At 64.4% G+C, this 22,145-nt stretch overlaps 1 pseudogene; it reads left to right on the top strand.

Moving 5' to 3' along the window:
• LOC147125375 (uncharacterized) overlaps positions 1-21,935 on the top strand; it is a 126,411-nt pseudogene extending 104,476 nt beyond the window's left edge.
• The last annotated feature ends 210 nt before the right edge of the window (positions 21,936-22,145 follow it).

Below are 22,145 nucleotides of genomic sequence, written 5' to 3'. Positions count from 1 at the left end.
CAGCACTCCCTCAGTACTGCCCCCTCCGACAGTGCGGCACTCCCTCGGTACTGACCCTCCGACAGTGTAGCGTTCCCTCAGTACTGCCCTTCCGACAGTGCAACGCTCCCTCAGTGCATCCCCTCCGACAATGCGGCATTCCCTCAGTACTGCTGCTCCGACAGTGCAGCGCTCCCTCAGTAATGCCCCTACGACAGTGCGGCTTTCCCTCAGTACTGACCCTCCAACAGTGCGGTGCTCCCTCAGTACTGCCCCTCCGACAGTGCGATGCTCCCTCAGTGCTGCCCCTCCGACAGTGCAGCGTTCCCTCATTACTGCCCCTCCGACACTGCAGCGCTCCCTGTGCACTGCCTCTCCGAAAGTCCGGCGATGCCTCAGCACTGCCCCTCTGACACTGCAGCGCTCCCTCAGTATTGCCCCTCTGACAGCGCGGCGCACCCTCAGTACTGTCCCCTCCAACAGTGCGGCTCTCCCTCAGCACTGTCCCCTCCAACAGTGTGGCGCTCCCTCAGTACTGCCCCTCCGACTCTGCAGCGCTCCCTCAGTACTGCCCCTCCGACATTGCGGCACTCCCTAAGTACTGCCCCCTCCGACAGTGCGGCACTCCCACAGTACTACCCCCTCCGACAGTGCGGCACTCCCTCAGTACTGCCCCCTCCGACAGTGCGGCACACCCTCAGTACTGACCCTCCGACACTTCAACGCTCCCTCAGTACTTCCACTCCGACAATGCGGCGCTCCCTCAGTACTGCCGATCCGACAGTGCAGCGCTCCCTCAGTACTGCCCCTCCGACAGTGTGGCGCTCCTTCAATACTGCCCCTCCGACAGTGCGGCGTTCCCTCAGTACTGCCCCTCCGACAGTGCGGCGCTCCCTCAGTACTGCCCCTCCGACAGTGCGGTGCCCCCTCAGTTCTGCCCCTCCGACAGTGCAGCGTTCCCTCATTACTGCCCCTCCGACAGTGCGGCTCTCCGTCGGTACTGCCCCTCCAATTGTGCGGTGCTCCCTCAGTACTGCCCCTCCGACAGTGCGACGCTCCCTCAATACTGCCCCTCCGACAGTGCGGCTCTCCCTCAGTACTGCCCCTCCGACAGTGCTGCGCTCCCTCAGTACTGCCCCTCCGACAGTGCGGCGCTCCCTCAGTACTGCCCCTCCGACACTGCAGCGCTCCCTCAGCACTGCCCCTCCGAAAGTGCGGCGATCCCTCAGCACTGCCCCTCTGACACTGCAGCGCTCCCTCAGTACTGTCCCTCCGACAGTGCGGCGCTCCCTCAGTACTGAATCTCCGACACTGCCGCGCTCCCTCAGTACTGCCCCTCCGACAGTGCGGCTCTCCCTCAGTACTGCCCCCTCCGACAGTGCGGCACTCCCTCAGTACTGTCCCCTCCAACAGTGCGGCTCTCCCTCAGCACTGTCCCCTCCAACAGTGTGGCGCTCCCTCAGTACTGCCCCTCCGACACTGCAGCGCTCCCTCAGTACTGCCCCTCCGACAGTGCGGCGCTCCCTCAGTACTGACTCTCCGACACTGCAGCGCTCCCTCAGTACTGTCCCTCCGACAGTGCGGCTCTCCTCAGTACTGCCCCCTCCGACAGTGCGGCGCTCCCTCAGTACTGACCCTCCAACAGTGCGGTGCTCCCTCAGTACTGCCCCTCCGACAGTGCGGTGCTCCCTCAGTGCTGCCCCTCTGACAGTGCAGCGTTCCCTCATTACTGCCCCTCCGACAGTGCGGCTCTCCCTCGGTACTGCCCATGCAATTGTGCGGCGCTCCCTCAGTACTGCCCCTCCGACAGTGCGGCGCTGCCTCAGTACTGACCTTCCGACAGTGCGGCGCTCCCTCAGTACTGCCCCTCCGACAGTGCGGAGCTCCCTCAGTACTGCCTCTGTGACAGTGGAGCACTCCCTCAGTACCGCCCCTCTGACAGTGCGGCGCTCCCTCAGTACTGCCCCTCCGACACTGCAGCGCTCCCTAAGTACTGCCCCTCCGACAATGCGGCGCTCCCTCAGTACTGCCCCTCCGACAGTGCGGTGCTCCCTCAGTACTGCCCCTCCGGCAGTGCGGCGCTCCCTCAGTACTGCCCCTCCGACAGTGCGGAGCTCCCTCAGTACTGCCTCTCTGACAGTACGACACTCCCTCAGTCCTGCCTCTGTGACAGTGCAGCGCTCCCTCAGTATTGCCCCTCTGACAGTGCAGCACTCCCTCAGTACTGCCCATCCGACAGTGCGGCGCTCCCTCAGTACTGACCCTCCGACTGTGAGGCACTCCCTCAGTGCTGATGCTCCAACAGTGCTGTGCTCCATCAGTACTGCCCCTCCGAAGGTGCGGTGCTCCCTCAGTACTGCCCCTCCGACACTCCCTCAGCACTGCCCCCCCGAAAGCGCGGCGATCCCTCAGCACTGCCCCTCTGACACTGCAGCGCTCCCTCAGTACTGCCCCTCCGACAGTGCGGCGCTCCCTCAGCACTGTCCCCTCCAACAGTGCGCTCTCCCTCAGCACTGCCCCTCCAACAGTACGGCTCTCCCTCAGCACTGTCCTCTCCAACAGTGTGGCGCTCCCTCATTACTGCCCCTCCGACACTGCAGCGCTCCCTCAGTACTGTCCCTCCGACAGTGCGGGGCTCCCTCAGTACTGACTCTCCGACACTGCAGCGCTCCCTCCGTACTGCCCCTCCGACAGTGCGGCTCTCCCTCCGTACTGCCCCCTCCGATAGTGCGGCACTCCCTCAGTACTGACCCTCCGACAGTGCGGCGCTCCCTCAGTACTGCCCCTCTGACATTGCGGCTCTCCATTCATACTGCCCCCTCCGACAGTGCGGCGCTCCCTCAGTACCGCCCCTCCGACAGTTACAGCGCTCCCTGTGTACTGCCCTTCCGACAGGGCAGCACTCCCTCAGTACTGCCCCCTCCGACAGTGCGGCGCTCCGTCAGTACTGCCCCCTCCGACAGTGCGGCACTCCCTCAGTACTGCCCCCTCCGACAGTGCGGCTCTCCCTCAGTACTGAGCCTCCGACAATGCGGCGTTCCCTCAGTACTGCCGCTCCGACAGTGCAGCGCTCCCTCAGTACTGCCCCTACGACAGTGCGGCGTTCCCTCAGTACTGACCCTCCAACAGTGCGGTGCTCCCTCAGTACTGCCCCTCCGACAGTGCGGTGCTCCCTCAGTGCTGCCTCTCCGACAGTGCAGCGTTCCCTCATTACTGCCCCTCCGACAGCGCGGCGCTCCCTCATTACTGCCCCTCCGACACTGCAGCGCTCCCTGAGCACTGCCTCTCCGAAAGTGCGGCAATGCCTCAGCACTGCCCCTCTGACACTGCAGCGCTCCCTCAGTACTGCCCCTCCGACAGTGCGGCGCTCCCTCAGTACTGACCCTCCGACTGTGAGGCACTCCCTCAGTGCTGATGCTCCAACAGTGCTGTGCTCCATCAGTACTGCCCCTCCGACAGTGCGGCGCTCCCTCAGTACTGCCCCCCCGACACTGCAGCGCTCCCTCTGCACTGCCCCCCCGAAAGCGCGGCGATCCCTCAGCACTGCCCCTCTGACACTGCAGCGCTCCCTCAGTACTGCCCCTCCGACAGTGCGGCGCTCCCTCAGCACTGTCCCCTCCAACAGTGCGCTCTCCCTCAGCACTGCCCCTCCAACAGTGCGGCTCTCCCTCAGCACTGTCCCCTCCAACAGTGTGGCGCTGCCTCAGTACTGCCCCTCCGACACTGCAGCGCTCACTCAGTACTGTCCCTCCGACAGTGTGGCGCTCCCTCAGTGCTGACTCTCCGACACTGCAGCGCTCCCTCAGTACTGCCCCTCCGACATTGCGGCTCTCCCTCCGTACTGCCCCCTCCGACAGTGCGGCACTCCCTCAGTACTGACCCTCCGACAGTGCGGCGCTCCCTCAGTACTGCCCCTCCCACATTGCGGCTCTCCATTACTACTGCCCCCTCCGACAGTGCGGCGCTCCCTCAGTACCGCCCCTCCGACAGTTACAGCGCTCCCTGAGTACTGCCCCCTCCGACAGTGCGGCGCTCCCTCAGTAGTGCCCCCTCCGACAGTGCGGCACTCCCTCAGTACTGACCCTCCGACAGTGTAGCGTTCCCTCAGTACTGCCCTTCCGACAGTGTAACGCTCCCTCAGTACATCCCCTCCGACAATGCGGTGTTCCCTCAGTACTGGCGCTCCGACAGTGCAGCGCTCCCTCAGTACTGCCCCTACGACAGTGCGGCGTTCCCTCAGTACTGACCCTCCAACAGTGTGGTGCTCCCTCATTACTGCCCCTCCGACAGTGCGGTGCTCCCTCAGTGCTGCCTTCCGACAGTGCAGCGTTCCCTCATTACTGCCCCTCCGACAGTGCGGCGCTCCCTCAGTACTGCCCCTCCGACACTGCAGCGCTCCCTGAGCACTGCCTCTCCGAAAGTGCGGCGATGCCTCAGCACTGCCCCTCTGACACTGCAGCGCTCCCTCAGTATTGCCCCTCCGACAGTGCGGCGCTCCCTCAATACTGTCCCCTCCAACAGTGCGGCTCTCCCTCAGCACTGTCCCCTCCAACAGTGTGGCACTCCCTCAGTACTGCCCCTCCGACAGTGCAGCGCTCCCTCAGTACTGCCCCTCCGACAGTGTGGCGCTCCTTCAATACTGCCCCTCCGACAGTGCGGCGTTCCCTCAGTACTGCCCCTCCGACAGTGCGGCGCTCCCTCAGTACTGCCCCTCCGACAGGGCGGTGCCCCCTCAGTTCTGCCCCTCCGACAGTGCAGCGTTCCCTCATTACTGCCCCTCCGACAGTGCGGCTCTCCGTCGGTACTGCCCCTCCAATTGTGCGGTGCTCCCTCAGTACTGCCCCTCCGACAGTGCGACGCTCCCTCAATACTGCCCCTCCGACAGTGCGGCTCTCCCTCAGTACTGCCCCTCCGACAGTGCTGCGCTCCCTCAGTACTGCCCCTCCGACAGTGCGGCGCTCCCTCAGTACTGCCCCTCCGACACTGCAGCGCTCCCTCAGCACTGCCCCTCCGAAAGTGCGGCGATCCCTCAGCACTGCCCCTCTGACACTGCAGCGCTCCCTCAGTACTGTCCCTCCGACAGTGCGGCGCTCCCTCAGTACTGAATCTCCGACACTGCCGCGCTCCCTCAGTACTGCCCCTCCGACAGTGCGGCTCTCCCTCAGTACTGCCCCCTCCGACAGTGCGGCACTCCCTCAGTACTGTCTCCTCCAACAGTGCGGCTCTCCCTCAGCACTGTCCCCTCCAACAGTGTGGCGCTCCCTCAGTACTGCCCCTCCGACACTGCAGCGCTCCCTCAGTACTGCCCCTCCGACAGTGCGGCGCTCCCTCAGTACTGACTCTCCGACACTGCAGCGCGCCCTCAGTACTGTCCCTCCGACAGTGCGGCTCTCCTCAGTACTGCCCCCTCCGACAGTGCGGCGCTCCCTCAGTACTGACCCTCCAACAGTGCGGTGCTCCCTCAGTACTGCCCCTCCGACAGTGCGGTGCTCCCTCAGTGCTGCCCCTCTGACAGTGCAGCGTTCCCTCATTACTGCCCCTCCGACAGTGCGGCTCTCCCTCGGTACTGCCCATGCAATTGTGCGGCGCTCCCTCAGTACTGCCCCTCCGACAGTGCGGCGCTGCCTCAGTACTGACCTTCCGACAGTGAGGCGCTCCCTCAGTACTGCCCCTCCGACAGTGCGGAGCTCCCTCAGTACTGCCTCTGTGACAGTGGAGCACTCCCTCAGTACTGACCCTCCGACAGTGCGGCGCTCCCTCAGCACTGTCCCCTCCAACAGTGCGCTCTCCCTCAGCACTGCCCCTCCAACAGTGCGGCTCTCCCTCAGCACTGTCCCCTCCAACAGTGTGGCGCTGCCTCAGTACTGCCCCTCCGACACTGCAGCGCTCACTCAGTACTGTCCCTCCGACAGTGTGGCGCTCCCTCAGTGCTGACTCTCCGACACTGCAGCGCTCCCTCAGTACTGCCCCTCCGACATTGCGGCTCTCCCTCCGTACTGCCCCCTCCGACAGTGCGGCACTCCCTCAGTACTGACCCTCCGACAGTGCGGCGCTCCCTCAGTACTGCCCCTCCCACATTGCGGCTCTCCATTACTACTGCCCCCTCCGACAGTGCGGCGCTCCCTCAGTACCGCCCCTCCGACAGTTACAGCGCTCCCTGAGTACTGCCCCCTCCGACAGTGCGGCGCTCCCTCAGTAGTGCCCCCTCCGACAGTGCGGCACTCCCTCAGTACTGACCCTCCGACAGTGTAGCGTTCCCTCAGTACTGCCCTTCCGACAGTGTAACGCTCCCTCAGTACATCCCCTCCGACAATGCGGTGTTCCCTCAGTACTGGCGCTCCGACAGTGCAGCGCTCCCTCAGTACTGCCCCTACGACAGTGCGGCGTTCCCTCAGTACTGACCCTCCAACAGTGTGGTGCTCCCTCATTACTGCCCCTCCGACAGTGCGGTGCTCCCTCAGTGCTGCCTTCCGACAGTGCAGCGTTCCCTCATTACTGCCCCTCCGACAGTGCGGCGCTCCCTCAGTACTGCCCCTCCGACACTGCAGCGCTCCCTGAGCACTGCCTCTCCGAAAGTGCGGCGATGCCTCAGCACTGCCCCTCTGACACTGCAGCGCTCCCTCAGTATTGCCCCTCCGACAGTGCGGCGCTCCCTCAATACTGTCCCCTCCAACAGTGCGGCTCTCCCTCAGCACTGTCCCCTCCAACAGTGTGGCACTCCCTCAGTACTGCCCCTCCGACAGTGCAGCGCTCCCTCAGTACTGCCCCTCCGACAGTGTGGCGCTCCTTCAATACTGCCCCTCCGACAGTGCGGCGTTCCCTCAGTACTGCCCCTCCGACAGTGCGGCGCTCCCTCAGTACTGCCCCTCCGACAGGGCGGTGCCCCCTCAGTTCTGCCCCTCCGACAGTGCAGCGTTCCCTCATTACTGCCCCTCCGACAGTGCGGCTCTCCGTCGGTACTGCCCCTCCAATTGTGCGGTGCTCCCTCAGTACTGCCCCTCCGACAGTGCGACGCTCCCTCAATACTGCCCCTCCGACAGTGCGGCTCTCCCTCAGTACTGCCCCTCCGACAGTGCTGCGCTCCCTCAGTACTGCCCCTCCGACAGTGCGGCGCTCCCTCAGTACTGCCCCTCCGACACTGCAGCGCTCCCTCAGCACTGCCCCTCCGAAAGTGCGGCGATCCCTCAGCACTGCCCCTCTGACACTGCAGCGCTCCCTCAGTACTGTCCCTCCGACAGTGCGGCGCTCCCTCAGTACTGAATCTCCGACACTGCCGCGCTCCCTCAGTACTGCCCCTCCGACAGTGCGGCTCTCCCTCAGTACTGCCCCCTCCGACAGTGCGGCACTCCCTCAGTACTGTCTCCTCCAACAGTGCGGCTCTCCCTCAGCACTGTCCCCTCCAACAGTGTGGCGCTCCCTCAGTACTGCCCCTCCGACACTGCAGCGCTCCCTCAGTACTGCCCCTCCGACAGTGCGGCGCTCCCTCAGTACTGACTCTCCGACACTGCAGCGCGCCCTCAGTACTGTCCCTCCGACAGTGCGGCTCTCCTCAGTACTGCCCCCTCCGACAGTGCGGCGCTCCCTCAGTACTGACCCTCCAACAGTGCGGTGCTCCCTCAGTACTGCCCCTCCGACAGTGCGGTGCTCCCTCAGTGCTGCCCCTCTGACAGTGCAGCGTTCCCTCATTACTGCCCCTCCGACAGTGCGGCTCTCCCTCGGTACTGCCCATGCAATTGTGCGGCGCTCCCTCAGTACTGCCCCTCCGACAGTGCGGCGCTGCCTCAGTACTGACCTTCCGACAGTGAGGCGCTCCCTCAGTACTGCCCCTCCGACAGTGCGGAGCTCCCTCAGTACTGCCTCTGTGACAGTGGAGCACTCCCTCAGTACTGACCCTCCGACAGTGCGGCGCTCCCTCAGTACCGCCCCTCTGACAGTGCGGCGCTCCCTCAGTACTGCCCCTCCGACACTGCAGCGCTCCCTAAGTACTGCCCCTCCGACAATGCGGCGCTCCCTCAGTACTGCCCCTCCGACAGTGCGGCGCTCCCTCAGTACTGCCCCTCCGGCAGTGCGGCGCTCCCTCAGTACTGCCCCTCCGACAGTGCGGAGCTCCCTCAGTACTGCCTCTCTGACAGTACGACACTCCCTCAGTCCTGCCTCTGTGACAGTGCAGCGCTCCCTCAGTATTGCCCCTCTGACAGTGCAGCACTCCCTCAGTGCTGCCCATCCGACAGTGCGGCGCTCCCTCAGTACTGACCCTCCGACTGTGAGGCACTCCCTCAGTGCTGATGCTCCAACAGTGCTGTGCTCCATCAGTACTGCCCCTCCGAAGGTGCGGCGCTCCCTCAGTACTGCCCCTCCAACACTGCAGCGCTCCCTCAGCACTGCCCCCCCGAAAGCGCGGCGATCCCTCAGCACTGCCCCTCTGACACTGCAGCGCTCCCTCAGTACTGCCCCTCCGACAGTGCGGCGCTCCCTCAGCACTGTCCCCTCCAACAGTGCGCTCTCCCTCAGCACTGCCCCTCCAACAGTGCGGCTCTCCCTCAGCACTGTCCTCTCCAACAGTGTGGCGCTCCCTCATTACTGCCCCTGCGACACTGCAGCGCTCCCTCAGTACTGTCCCTCCGACAGTGCGGGGCTCCCTCAGTACTGACTCTCCGACACTGCAGCGCTCCCTCAGTACTGCCCCTCCGACAGTGCGGCTCTCCCTCCGTACTGCCCCCTCCGACAGTGCGGCACTCCCTCAGTACTGACCCTCCGACAGTGCGGCGCTCCCTCAGTACTGCCCCTCTGACATTGCGGCTCTCCATTCGTACTGCCCCCTCCGACAGTGCGGCGCTCCCTCAGTACCGCCCCTCCGACAGTTACAGCGCTCCCTGTGTACTGCCCTTCCGACAGGGCAGCACTCCCTCAGTACTGCCCCCTCCGACAGTGCGGCGCTCCGTCAGTACTGCCCCCTCCGACAGTGCGGCACTCCCTCAGTACTGCCCCCTCCGACAGTGCGGCTCTCCCTCAGTACTGACCCTCCGACAATGCGGCGTTCCCTCAGTACTGCCGCTCCGACAGTGCAGCGCTCCCTCAGTACTGCCCCTACGACAGTGCGGCGTTCCCTCAGTACTGACCCTCCAACAGTGCGGTGCTCCCTCAGTACTGCCCCTCCGACAGTGCGGTGCTCCCTCAGTGCTGCCCCTCCGACAGTGCAGCGTTCCCTCATTACTGCCCCTCCGACAGCGCGGCGCTCCCTCAGTACTGCCCCTCCGACACTGCAGCGCTCCCTGAGCACTGCCTCTCCGAAAGTGCGGCAATGCCTCAGCACTGCCCCTCTGACACTGCAGCGCTCCCTCAGTACTGCCCCTCCGACAGTGCGGCGCTCCCTCAGTACTGACCCTCCGACTGTGAGGCACTCCCTCAGTGCTGATGCTCCAACAGTGCTGTGCTCCATCAGTACTGCCCCTCCGACAGTGCGGCGCTCCCTCAGTACTGCCCCCCCGACACTGCAGCGCTCCCTCTGCACTGCCCCCCCGAAAGCGCGGCGATCCCTCAGCACTGCCCCTCTGACACTGCAGCGCTCCCTCAGTACTGCCCCTCCGACAGTGCGGCGCTCCCTCAGCACTGTCCCCTCCAACAGTGCGCTCTCCCTCAGCACTGCCCCTCCAACAGTGCGGCTCTCCCTCAGCACTGTCCCCTCCAACAGTGTGGCGCTGCCTCAGTACTGCCCCTCCGACACTGCAGCGCTCACTCAGTACTGTCCCTCCGACAGTGTGGCGCTCCCTCAGTGCTGACTCTCCGACACTGCAGCGCTCCCTCAGTACTGCCCCTCCGACATTGCGGCTCTCCCTCCGTACTGCCCCCTCCGACAGTGCGGCACTCCCTCAGTACTGACCCTCCGACAGTGCGGCGCTCCCTCAGTACTGCCCCTCCCACATTGCGGCTCTCCATTACTACTGCCCCCTCCGACAGTGCGGCGCTCCCTCAGTACCGCCCCTCCGACAGTTACAGCGCTCCCTGAGTACTGCCTTTCCGACAGGGCAGCACTCCCTCAGTACTGCCCCCTCCGACAGTGCGGCGCTCCCTCAGTACTGCCCCCTCCGACAGTGCGGCACTCCCTCAGTACTGACCCTCCGACAGTGTAGCGTTCCCTCAGTACTGCCCTTCCGACAGTGCAACGCTCCCTCAGTACATCCCCTCCGACAATGCGGTGTTCCCTCAGTACTGGCGCTCCGACAGTGCAGCGCTCCCTCAGTACTGCCCCTACGACAGTGCGGCGTTCCCTCAGTACTGACCCTCCAACAGTGTGGTGCTCCCTCATTACTGCCCCTCCGACAGTGCGGTGCTCCCTCAGTGCTGCCCCTCCGACAGTGCAGCGTTCCCTCATTACTGCCCCTCCGACAGTGCGGCGCTCCCTCAGTACTGCCCCTCCGACACTACAGCGCTCCCTGAGCACTGCCTCTCCGAAAGTGCGGCGATGCCTCAGCACTGCCCCTCTGACACTGCAGCGCTCCCTCAGTATTGCCCCTCCGACAGTGCGGCGCTCCCTCAATACTGTCCCCTCCAACAGTGCGGCTCTCCCTCAGCACTGTCCCCTCCAACAGTGTGGCACTCCCTCAGTACTGCCCCTCCGACACTGCAGCGCTCCCTCAGTACTGCCCCTCCGACAGAGCAGCTCTCCCTCAGTACTGCCCCCTCCGACAGTGCGCACTCCCTCATTACTGACCCTCCGACAGTGCGGCGCTCCCTCAGTACTGCCCCTCCCACATTGCGGCTCTCCATTAGTACAGCCCCTCCGACAGTGCGGCGCTCCCTCAGTACCCGCACCTCCAACAGTTACAGCGCTCCCTCAGTACTGCCCTCCGACAGTGCGGCACTCCCTCTGTACTGCCGCCTCCGACAGTGCGGCACTCCCACAGTACTACCCCCCCTCCGACAGTGCGGCACTCCCTCAGTACTGCCCCCTCCGACAGTGCGGCACTCCCCTCAGTACTGACCCTCCGACAGTGTAGCGCTCCCTCAGTACTGCCCTTCCGACAGTGCAACGCTCCCTCAGTACTTCCCCTCCGACAATGCGGCGCTCCCTCAGTACTGCCGCTCCGACAGTGCGGTGCTCCCTCAGTGCTGCCCCTCCGACAGTGCAGCTTTCCCTCATTACTGCCCCTCCGACAGTGCGGCGCTCCCTCACTACTGCCCTCCGACACTGCAGCGCTCCCTCAGCACTGCCCCTCCGAAAGTGCGGCCATCCCTAAGTACTGCCCTCCAACAGTGCGGTGCTCCCTCAGTACTGCCCCTCTGACAGTGCGGTGCTCCCTCAGTGCTGCCCCTCCGACAGTGCAGCGTTCCCTCATTACTGCCCCTCCGACAGTGCGGCTCACCCTCTGTACTGCCCCTCCAATTGTGCGGCGCTCCCTCAGTACTGCCCCTCCGAAGTGCGGAGCTTCCTTCAATACTGCCCCTCTCCGACATTGCGGCGTTCCCTCAGTACTGCCCCCTCCGGCAGTGCGGCGCCCCCTCAGTGCTGCCCCTCCGACAGTGCAGCGCTCCCTCAGTACTGCCCCTCCGACAGTGCGGCTCTCCGTCGGTACTGCCCCTCCAATTGTGCGGCGCTCCCTCAGTTCTGCCCCTCCTACAGTGCGACGCTCCCTCAATACTGCCCCTCCGACGGTGCGGCTCTCCCTCAGTACTGCCCCTCCGACAGTGCTGCGCTCCCTCAGTACTGCCCCTCCGACAGTGCGGCGCCCCCTCAGTACTGCCCCTCCGACACTGCAGCGCTCCCTCAGCACTGCCCCTCCGAAAGTGCGGCGATCCCTCAGCACTGCCCCTCTGACACTGCAGCGCTCCCTCAGTACTGTCCCTCCGACAGTGCGGCGCTCCCTCAGTACTGAATCTCCGACACTGCAGCGCTCCCTCAGTACTGCCCCTCCGACAGTGCGGCTCTCCCTCAGTACTGCCCCCTCCGACAGTGCGGCGCTCCCTCAGTACTGACTCTCCGACACTGCAGCGCTCCCTCAGTACTGTCCCTCCAATAGTGCGGCTCTCCTCAGTACTGCCCCCTCCGACAGTGTGGCATTCCCTCAGTACTGACCCTCCAACAGTGCGGTGCTCCCTCAGTACTGCCCCTCCGACAGTGCGGTGCTCCCTCAGTGCTGCCCCTCCGACAGTGCAGCGTTCCCTCATTACTGCCCCTCCGACAGTGCGGCTCTCCCTCGGTACTGCCCATGCAATTGTGCGGCGCTCCCTCAGTACTGCCCCTCCGACAGTGCGGCGCTCCCTCAGTACTGACCTTCCGACAGTGCGGCGCTCCCTCAGTACTGCCCCTCCGACACTGCAGCGCTCCCTAAGTACTGCCCCTCCGACAGTGCGGCGCTCCCTCAGTACTGCCCCTCCGACAGTGCGGAGCTCCCTCAGTACTGCCTCTGTGACAGTGCAGCACTCCCTCAGTACTGACCCTCCGACAGTGCGGCGCTCCCTCAGTACAGCCCCTCTGACAGTGCGGTGCTCCCTCAGTACTGCCCCTCCGACACTGCAGCACTCCCTAAGTACTGCCCCTCCGACAGTGCGGCGCTCCCTCAGTACTGCCCCTCCGACAGTGCGGCGCTCCCTCAATACTGCCCCTGCGACAGTGCGGCGCTCCCTCAGTACTGCCCCTCCGACAGTGCGGTGCTCCCTCAGTGCTGCCCCTCCGACAGTGCAGCGTTCCCTCATTACTGCCCCTCCGACAGTGCGGCTCTCCCTCGGTACTGCCCATGCAATTGTGCGGCGCTCCCTCAGTACTGCCCCTCCGACAGTGCGGCGCTCCCTCAGTACTGACCTTCCGACAGTGCGGCGCTCCCTCAGTACTGCCCCTCCGACACTGCAGCGCTCCCTAAGTACTGCCCCTCCGACAGTGCGGCGCTCCCTCAGTACTGCCCCTCCGACAGTGCGGAGCTCCCTCAGTACTGCCTCTGTGACAGTGCAGCACTCCCTCAGTACTGACCCTCCGACAGTGCGGCGCTCCCTCAGTACCCGCCCCTCTGACAGTGCGGTGCTCCCTCAGTACTGCCCCTCCGACACTGCAGCACTCCCTAAGTACTGCCCCTCCGACAGTGCGGCGCTCCCTCAGTACTGCCCCTCCGACAGTGCGGCGCTCCCCTCAATACTGCCCCTGCGACAGTGCGGCGCTCCCTCATTACTGCCCCTCCGACAGTGCAGCGCTCCCTCAGTACTGCCCCTCCGACAGTGCGGTGCTCCCTCAGTACTGCTCCTCCGACAGTGCGGAGCTCCCTCAGTACTGCCTCTCTGACAGTGCGACACTCCCTCAGTACTGCCTCTGTGACAGTGCAGCGCTCCCTCAGTATTGCCCCTCCGACAGTGCAGCACTCCCTCAGTACTGCCCCCTCCAACAGTGCAGCTCTCACTCAGTACTGACCCTCCGACTGTGAGGAACTCCCTCAGTGCTGATGCTCCAACAGTGCTGTGCTCCATCAGTACTGCCCCTCTGACAGTGCGGCGCTCCCTCAGTACTGCCCCTCCGACAGTGCGGCGCTCCCTCAGCACTGCCCCCCAGAAAGCGCGGCGATCCCTCAGCACTGCCCCTCTGACACTGCAGCGCTCCCTCAGTACTGCCCCTCCGATAGTGCGGCGCTCCCTCAGCACTGTCCCCTCCAACAGTGCGCTCTCCCTCAGCACTGCCCCTCCAACAGTGCGGCTCTCCCTCAGCACTGTCCCCTCCAACAGTGTGGCGCTCCCTCAGTACTGCCCCTCCGACACTGCAGCGCTCCCTCAGGACTGCCCCCTCCGACAGTGCGGCGCTCCCTCAGTACTGCCCCTCCCACATTGCGGCTCTCCATTAGTACTGCCCCCTCCGACAGTTACAGCACTCCCTGAGTACTGCCCTTCCGACAGGGCAGCACTCCCTCAGTACTGACCCACCGACTGTGAGGCACTCCCTCAGTGCTGATGCTCCAACAGTGCTGTGCTCCATCAGTACTGCCCCTCCGACAGTGCGGCGCTCCCTCAGTACTGCCCCTCCGACACTGCAGCGCTCCCTCAGTACTGTCCCTCCGACACTGCAGCGCTCCCTCAGTACTGCTCCTCCGACAGTGCGGCTCTCCCTCCGTACTGCCCCATCCGACAGTGCGGCACTCCCTCAGTACTGACCCTCCGACAGTGCGGCGCTCCCTCAGTACTGCCCCTCCCACATTGCGGCTCTCCATTACTACTGCCCCCTCCGACAGTGCGGCGCTCCCTCAGTACCGCCCCTCCGACAGTTACAGCACTCCCTGAGTACTGCCCTTCCGACAGGGCAGCACTCCCTCAGTACTGCCCCCTCCGACAGTGCGGCGCTCCCTCAGTACTGCCCCCTCCGACAGTGCAGCTCTCCCTCAGTACTGCCCCCTCCGACAGTGCGGCACTCCCTCGGTACTGACCCTCCGACAGTGTAGCGTTCCCTCAGTACTGCCCTTCCGACAGTGCAACGCTCCCTCAGTACATCCCCTCCGACAAAGCGGCATTCCCTCAGTACTGCTGCTCCGACAGTGCAGCGCTCCCTCAGTAATGCCCCTACGACAGTGCGGCCTTCCCTCAGTACTGACCCTCCAACAGTGCGGTGCTCCCTCAGTACTGCCCCTCCGACAGTGCGATGCTCCCTCTGTGCTGCCCCTCCGACAGTGCAGCGTTCCCTCATTACTGCCCCTCCGACAGTGCGGCGCTCCCTCAGTACTGCCCCTCCGACACTGCAGCGCTCCCTGTGCACTGCCTCTCCGAAAGTCCGGCGATGCCTCAGCACTGCCCCTCTGACACTGCAGCGCTCCCTCAGTATTGCCCCTCTGACAGCGCGGCGCACCCTCAGTACTGTCCCCTCCAACAGTGCGGCTCTCCCTCAGCACTGTCCCCTCCAACAGTGTGGCGCTCCCTCAGTACTGCCCCTCCAACTCTGCAGCGCTCCCTCAGTACTGCCCCTCCGACAGTGCGGCGCTCCCTCAGTACTGCCCCTCCGACATTGCGGCACTCCCTAAGTACTGCCCCCTCCGACAGTGCGGCACTCCCACAGTACTACCCCCTCCGACAGTGCGGCACTCCCTCAGTACTGCCCCCTCCGACAGTGCGGCACACCCTCAGTACTGACCCTCCGACAGTGTAGCGCTCCCTCAGTACTGCCCTTCCGACAGTGCAACGCTCCCTCAGTACTTCCACTCCGACAATGCGGCGCTCCCTCAGTACTGCCGCTCCGACAGTGCAGCGCTCCCTCAGTACTGCCCCTCCGACAGTGTGGCGCTCCTTCAATACTGCCCCTCCGACAGTGCGGCGTTCCCTCAGTACTGCCCCTCCGACAGTGCGGCGCTCCCTCAGTACTGCCCCTCCGACAGTGCGGTGCCCCCTCAGTTCTGCCCCTCCGACAGTGCGGCGCTCCCTCAGTACTGCCCCTCCGACAGTGCGGCGCTGCCTCAGTACTGACCTTCCGACAGTGCGGAGCTCCCTCAGTACTGCCTCTGTGACAGTGGAGCACTCCCTCAGTACTGACCCTCCGACAGTGTGGCGCTCCCTCAGTACCGCCCCTCTGACAGTGCGGCGCTCCCTCAGTACTGCCCCTCTGACACTGCAGCGCTCCCTAAGTACTGCCCCTCCGACAATGCGGCGCTCCCTCAGTACTGCCCCTCCGACAGTGCGGCGCTCCCTCAGTACTGCCCCTCCGGCAGTGCGGCGCTCCCTCAGTACTGCCCCTCCGACAGTGCGGAGCTCCCTCAGTACTGCCTCTCTGACAGTACGACACTCCCTCAGTCCTGCCTCTGTGACAGTGCAGCGCTCCCTCAGTATTGCCCCTCTGACAGTGCAGCACTCCCTCAGTACTGCCCATCCGACAGTGCGGCGCTCCCTCAGTACTGACCCTCCGACTGTGAGGCACTCCCTCAGTGCTGATGCTCCAACAGTGCTGTGCTCCATCAGTACTGCCCCTCCGAAGGTGCGGCGCTCCCTCAGTACTGCCCCTCCGACACTGCAGCGCTCCCTCAGTACTGCCCCTCCGACAGTGCGGCGCTCCCTCAGCACTGTCCCCTCCAACAGTGCGCTCTCCCTCAGCACTGCCCCTCCAACAGTGCGGCTCTCCCTCAGCACTGTCCTCTCCAACAGTGTGGCGCTCCCTCATTACTGCCCCTCCGACACTGCAGCGCTCCCTCAGTACTGTCCCTCCGACAGTGCGGGGCTCCCTCAGTACTGACTCTCCGACACTGCAGCGCTCCCTCAGTACTGCCCCTCCGACAGTGCGGCTCTCCCTCCGTACTGCCCCCTCCGACAGTGCGGCACTCCCTCAGTACTGACCCTCCGACAGTGCGGCGCTCCCTCAGTACTGCCCCTCTGACATTGCGGCTCTCCATTCGTACTGCCCCCTCCGACAGTGCGGCGCTCCCTCAGTACCGCCCCTCCGACAGTTACAGCGCTCCCTGTGTACTGCCCTTCCGACAGGGCAGCACTCCCTCAGTACTGCCCCCTCCGACAGTGCGGCGCTCCGTCAGTACTGCCCCCTCCGACAGTGCGGCACTCCCTCAGTACTGCCCCCTCCGACAGTGCGGCTCTCCCTCAGTACTGACCCTCCGACAATGCGGCGTTCCCTCAGTACTGCCGCTCCGACAGTGCAGCGCTCCCTCAGTACTGCCCCTACGACAGTGCGGCGTTCCCTCAGTACTGACCCTCCAACAGTGCGGTGCTCCCTCAGTACTGCCCCTCCGACAGTGCGGTGCTCCCTCAGTGCTGCCCCTCCGACAGTGCAGCGTTCCCTCATTACTGCCCCTCCGACAGCGCGGCGCTCCCTCAGTACTGCCCCTCCGACACTGCAGCGCTCCCTGAGCACTGCCTCTCCGAAAGTGCGGCAATGCCTCAGCACTGCCCCTCTGACACTGCAGCGCTCCCTCAGTACTGCCCCTCCGACAGTGCGGCGCTCCCTCAGTACTGACCCTCCGACTGTGAGGCACTCCCTCAGTGCTGATGCTCCAACAGTGCTGTGCTCCATCAGTACTGCCCCTCCGACAGTGCGGCGCTCCCTCAGTACTGCCCCCCCGACACTGCAGCGCTCCCTCTGCACTGCCCCGCCGAAAGCGCGGCGATCCCTCAGCACTGCCCCTCTGACACTGCAGCGCTCCCTCAGTACTGCCCCTCCGACAGTGCGGCGCTCCCTCAGCACTGTCCCCTCCAACAGTGCGCTCTCCCTCAGCACTGCCCCTCCAACAGTGCGGCTCTCCCTCAGCACTGTCCCCTCCAACAGTGTGGCGCTGCCTCAGTACTGCCCCTCCGACAGTGCAGCGCTCACTCAGTACTGTCCCTCCGACAGTGTGGCGCTCCCTCAGTGCTGACTCTCCGACACTGCAGCGCTCCCTCAGTACTGCCCCTCCGACATTGCGGCTCTCCGTCCGTACTGCCCCCTCCGACAGTGCGGCACTCCCTCAGTACTGACCCTCCGACAGTGCGGCGCTCCCTCAGTACTGCCCCTCCCACATTGCGGCTCTCCATTACTACTGCCCCCTCCGACAGTGCGGCCCTCCCTCAGTACCGCCCCTCCGACAGTTACAGCGCTCCCTGAGTACTGCCCTTCCGACAGTGCGGCGCTCCCTCAGTACTGACCCTCCGACTGTGAGGCACTCCCTCAGTGCTGATGCTCCAACAGTGCTGTGCTCCATCAGTACTGCCCCTCCGACAGTGCGGCGCTCCCTCAGTACTGCCCCCCCGACACTACAGCGCTCCCTCTGCACTGCCCCCCCCGAAAGCGCGGCGATCCCTCAGCACTGCCCCTCTGACACTGCAGCGCTCCCTCAGTACTGCCCCTCCGACAGTGCGGCGCTCCCTCAGCACTGTCCCCTCCAACAGTGCGCTCTCCCTCAGCACTGCCCCTCCAACAGTGCGGCGCTGCCTCAGTACTGCCCCTCCGACAGTGCAGCGCTCACTCAGTACTGTCCCTCCGACAGTGTGGCGCTCCCTCAGTGCTGACTCTCCGACACTGCAGCGCTCCCTCAGTACTGCCCCTCCGACATTGCGGCTCTCCCTCCGTACTGCCCCCTCCGACAGTGCGGCACTCCCTCAGTACTGACCCTCCGACAGTGCGGCGCTCCCTCAGTACTGCCCCTCCCACATTGCGGCTCTCCATTACTACTGCCCCCTCCGACAGTGCGGCGCTCCCTCAGTACCGCCCCTCCGACAGTTACAGCGCTCCCTGAGTACTGCCCTTCCGACAGGGCAGCACTCCCTCAGTACTGCCCCCTCCGACAGTGCGGCGCTCCCTCAGTACTGCCCCCTCCGACAGTGCAGCACTCCCTCAGTACTGCCCCCTCCGACAGTGCGGCACTCCCTCAGTACTGACCCTCCGACAGTGTAGCGTTCCCTCAGTACTGCCCTTCCGACAGTGCAACGCTCCCTCAGTACATCCCCTCCGACAATGCGGTGTTCCCTCAGTACTGGCGCTCCGACAGTGCAGCGCTCCCTCAGTACTGCCCCTACGACAGTGCGGCGTTCCCTCAGTACTGACCCTCCAACAGTGTGGTGCTCCCTCATTACTGCCCCTCCAACAGTGCGGTGCTCCCTCAGTGCTGCCCCTCCGACAGTGCAGCGTTCCCTCATTACTGCCCCTCCGACAGTGCGGCGCTCCCTCAGTACTGCCCCTCCGACACTGCAGCGCTCCCTGAGCACTGCCTCTCCGAAAGTGCGGCGATGCCTCAGCACTGCCCCTCTGACACTGCAGCGCTCCCTCAGTATTGCCCCTCCGACAGTGCGGCGCTCCCTCAATACTGTCCCCTCCAACAGTGCGGCTCTCCCTCAGCACTGTCCCCTCCAACAGTGTGGCACTCCCTCAGTACTGCCCCTCCGACACTGCAGCGCTCCCTCAGTACTGCCCCTCCGACAGTGCAGCTCTCCCTCAGTACTGCCCCTCCGACAGTGCAGCTCTCCCTCAGTACTGCCCCCTCCGACAGTGCGGCACTCCCTCATTACTGACCCTCCGACAGTGCGGCGCTCCCTCAGTACTGCCCCTCCCACATTGCGGCTCTCCATTAGTACAGCCCCCTCCGACAGTGCGGCGCTCCCTCAGTACCACACCTCCGACAGTTACAGCGCTCCCTCAGTACTGCCCCTCCGACAGTGCGGCACTCCCTCTGTACTGCCGCCTCCGACAGTGCGGCACTCCCACAGTACTACCCCCTCCGACAGTGCGGCACTCCCTCAGTACTGCCCCCTCCGACAGTGCGGCACTCCCTCAGTACTGACCCTCCGACAGTGTAGCGCTCCCTCAGTACTGCCCTTCCGACAGTGCGGTGCTCCCTCAGTGCTGCCCCTCCGACAGTGCAGCTTTCCCTCATTACTGCCCCTCCGACAGTGCGGCGCTCCCTCACTACTGCCCCTCCGACACTGCAGCGCTCCCTCAGCACTGCCCCTCCGAAAGTGCGGCCATCCCTCAGCACTGCCCCTCTGACACTGCAGCGCTCCCTCAGTACTGCCCCTCCGACAGTGCGGCGCTCCCTCAGTACTGTCCCCTCCAACAGTGCGGCTCTCCCTCAGCACTGTCCCCTCCAACAGTGTGGCGCTCCCTCAGTACTGCCCCTCCGACACTGCAGCGCTCCCTCAGTACTGCCCCTCCAACAGTGCGGTGCTCCCTCAGTACTGCCCCTCCGACAGTGCGGTGCTCCCTCAGTGCTGCCCCTCCGACAGTGCAGCTTTCCCTCATTACTGCCCCTCCGACAGTGCGGCTCTCCCTCTCTACTGCCCCTCCAATTGTGCGGCGCTCCCTCAGTACTGCCCCTCCGACAGTGCGGATCTCCTTCAATACTGCCCCTCCGACAGTGCGGCGTTCCCTCAGTATTGCCCCTCCGACAGTGCGTCGCTCCCTTAGTACTGCCCCTCCGACAGTGCGGTGCCCCCTCAGTGCTGCCCCTCCGACAGTGCAGCGTTCCCTCATTACTGCCCCTCCGACAGTGCGGCTCTCCGTCGGTACTGCCCCTCCAATTGTGTGGCGCTCCCTCAGTACTGCCCCTCCGACAGTGCGACGCTCCCTCAATACTGCCCCTCCGACAGTGCGGCTCTCCCTCAGTACTGCCCCTCCGACAGTGCTGCGCTCCCTCAGTACTGCCCCTCCGACAGTGCGGCGCTCCCTCAGTACTGAATCTCCGACACTGCAGCGCTCCCTCAGCACTGCCCCTCCGACAGTGCGGCTCTCCCTCAGCACTGCCCCTCCAACAGTGTGGCGCTCCCTCAGTACTGCCGCTCCGACAGTGCGGCTCTCCCTCAGTACTGCCCCCTCCGACAGTGCGGCACTCCCTCAGTACTGTCCCCTCCAACAGTGCGGCTCTCCCTCAGCACTGTCCCCTCCAACAGTGTGGCACTCCCTCAGTACTGCCCCTCCGACACTGCAGCGCTCCCTCAGTACTGCCCCTCCGACAGTGCGGCGCTCCCTCAGTACTGACTCTCCGACACTGCAGCGCTCCCTCAGTACTGTCCCTCCGACAGTGCGGCTCTCCTCAGTACTGCCCCCTCCGACAGTGCGGCGCTCCCTCAGTACTGACCCTCCAACAGTGCGGTGCTCCCTCAGTACTGCCCCTCCGACAGTGCGGTGCTCCCTCAGTGCTGCCCCTCCGACAGTGCAGCGTTCCCTCATTACTGCCCCTCCGACAGTGCGGCTCTCCCTCGGTACTGCCCATGCAATTGTGCGGCGCTCCCTCAGTACTGCCCCTCCGACAGTGCGGCGCTCCCTCAGTACTGACCTTCCGACACTGCGGCGCTCCCTCAGTACTGCCCCTCCGACACTGCAGCGCTCCCTAAGTACTGCCCCTCCGACAGTGCGGCGCTCCCTCAGTACTGCCCCTCCGACAGTGCGGCGCTCCCTCAGTACCGCCCCTCTGACAGTGCGGCGCTCCCTCAGTACTGCCCCTCCGACACTGCAGCGCTCCCTAAGTACTGCCCCTCCGACAGTGCGGCACTCCCTCAGTACTGCCCCTCCGACAGTGCGGCGCTCCCTCAGTACTGCCCCTCCGACAGTGCGGCACTCCCTCAGTACTGCCCCTCCGACAGTGCAGCGCTCCCTCAGTACTGCCCCTCCGACAGTGCAGCGCTCCCTCAGTACTGCCCCTCCGACAGTGCGGCGCTCCCTCAGTACTGCCCCTCCGACAGTGCGGCGCTCCCTCAGTACTGCCCCTCCGACAGTGCGGCGCTCCCTCAGTACTGCCCCTCCGACAATGCGGCGCTCCCTCAGTACAGTATAATCATCAAACGATACAACATCGAAGGAGGCCATTCGGGCCATCCTGCCTTTGCTGGGAACTTTGCATTTTTTATTTTTTATGAATTCACTGAGGAGTAGGGGAGAATGAGTGTTTCCCCCTGTTCCTCAAATAAACCTTGGGCCTCCCCATCCCGAGCTTCCAGCGCCTCCCGTCGACCATAATCAACACCCCCCCCCCCCCAGCCCTAAAACAAACACAAAATACTGCAGATGCTGGAAATCTGATCTCAAATCAGAAAGTGCTGGATAACGCTAACCCCGTTTCTCTCTCTCCTGATGCTGCCGGACCTGCTGAGTGTTTGTGGCATTTTCTGTTTTGATAATCTCCCCCCAGCACCCCCTCCCATCGCTGCTTGTTTTAACCCGGGCACCTTTCCCTCGCATCCCCGGGGCGGGCGGGTTCCTGCTGCCCAAAATCCCGCTCCTGCCCAAACTGGAGAAGTGGTGATTGCGGCTGGGGTTGGGCGGGAAATGCGGCATTTCTCCGGCTCTCCGGCAGCTCGCTCCCCCCATCGTTGCACGGCCCCCCGGCCCCCTGCCTCTCGCACTCACGGCCCCAGTTAAAATCAGGGCTGTCGCGTCTCAGAAAACCCTTCAGAAATCCACAGAGTAGTTAATCTGTGACTGACTGGTTTTATCTGCCTGCAGCATTCTGCCCTTCAAAGTACAGAAGTCTGACAGGCTGTTCCTGTCTGAGCTCCACGTGGTCCAGCCGGGTGCGATAATTCTGCAATAAACAGCTCACTCCTGCCACCTAATGGTGGCTTCGTCTTGTTGTCACTCATCCCTTTCTTTCAGGACCTCGGGTTTAGGTTCTGCTAAATTACCAAAAGAACCAGAGGTGAATTGAGGAGAATTTTCACGCAGCGAGTTGTTGTGATCGGGAACGCGCTGCCTGAAAGGGCGGTGGAAGCAGATTCAATAGTAACTTTCAAAAGGGAATTGG

Source organism: Somniosus microcephalus, chromosome 1, assembly GCF_052327205.1.
Source record: "Somniosus microcephalus isolate GS21.2 chromosome 1, FLI_Smic_1.0, whole genome shotgun sequence".
NCBI lineage: Eukaryota > Metazoa > Chordata > Chondrichthyes > Squaliformes > Somniosidae > Somniosus > Somniosus microcephalus.
This window is presented reverse-complemented; position numbering and strand designations above follow the sequence as displayed.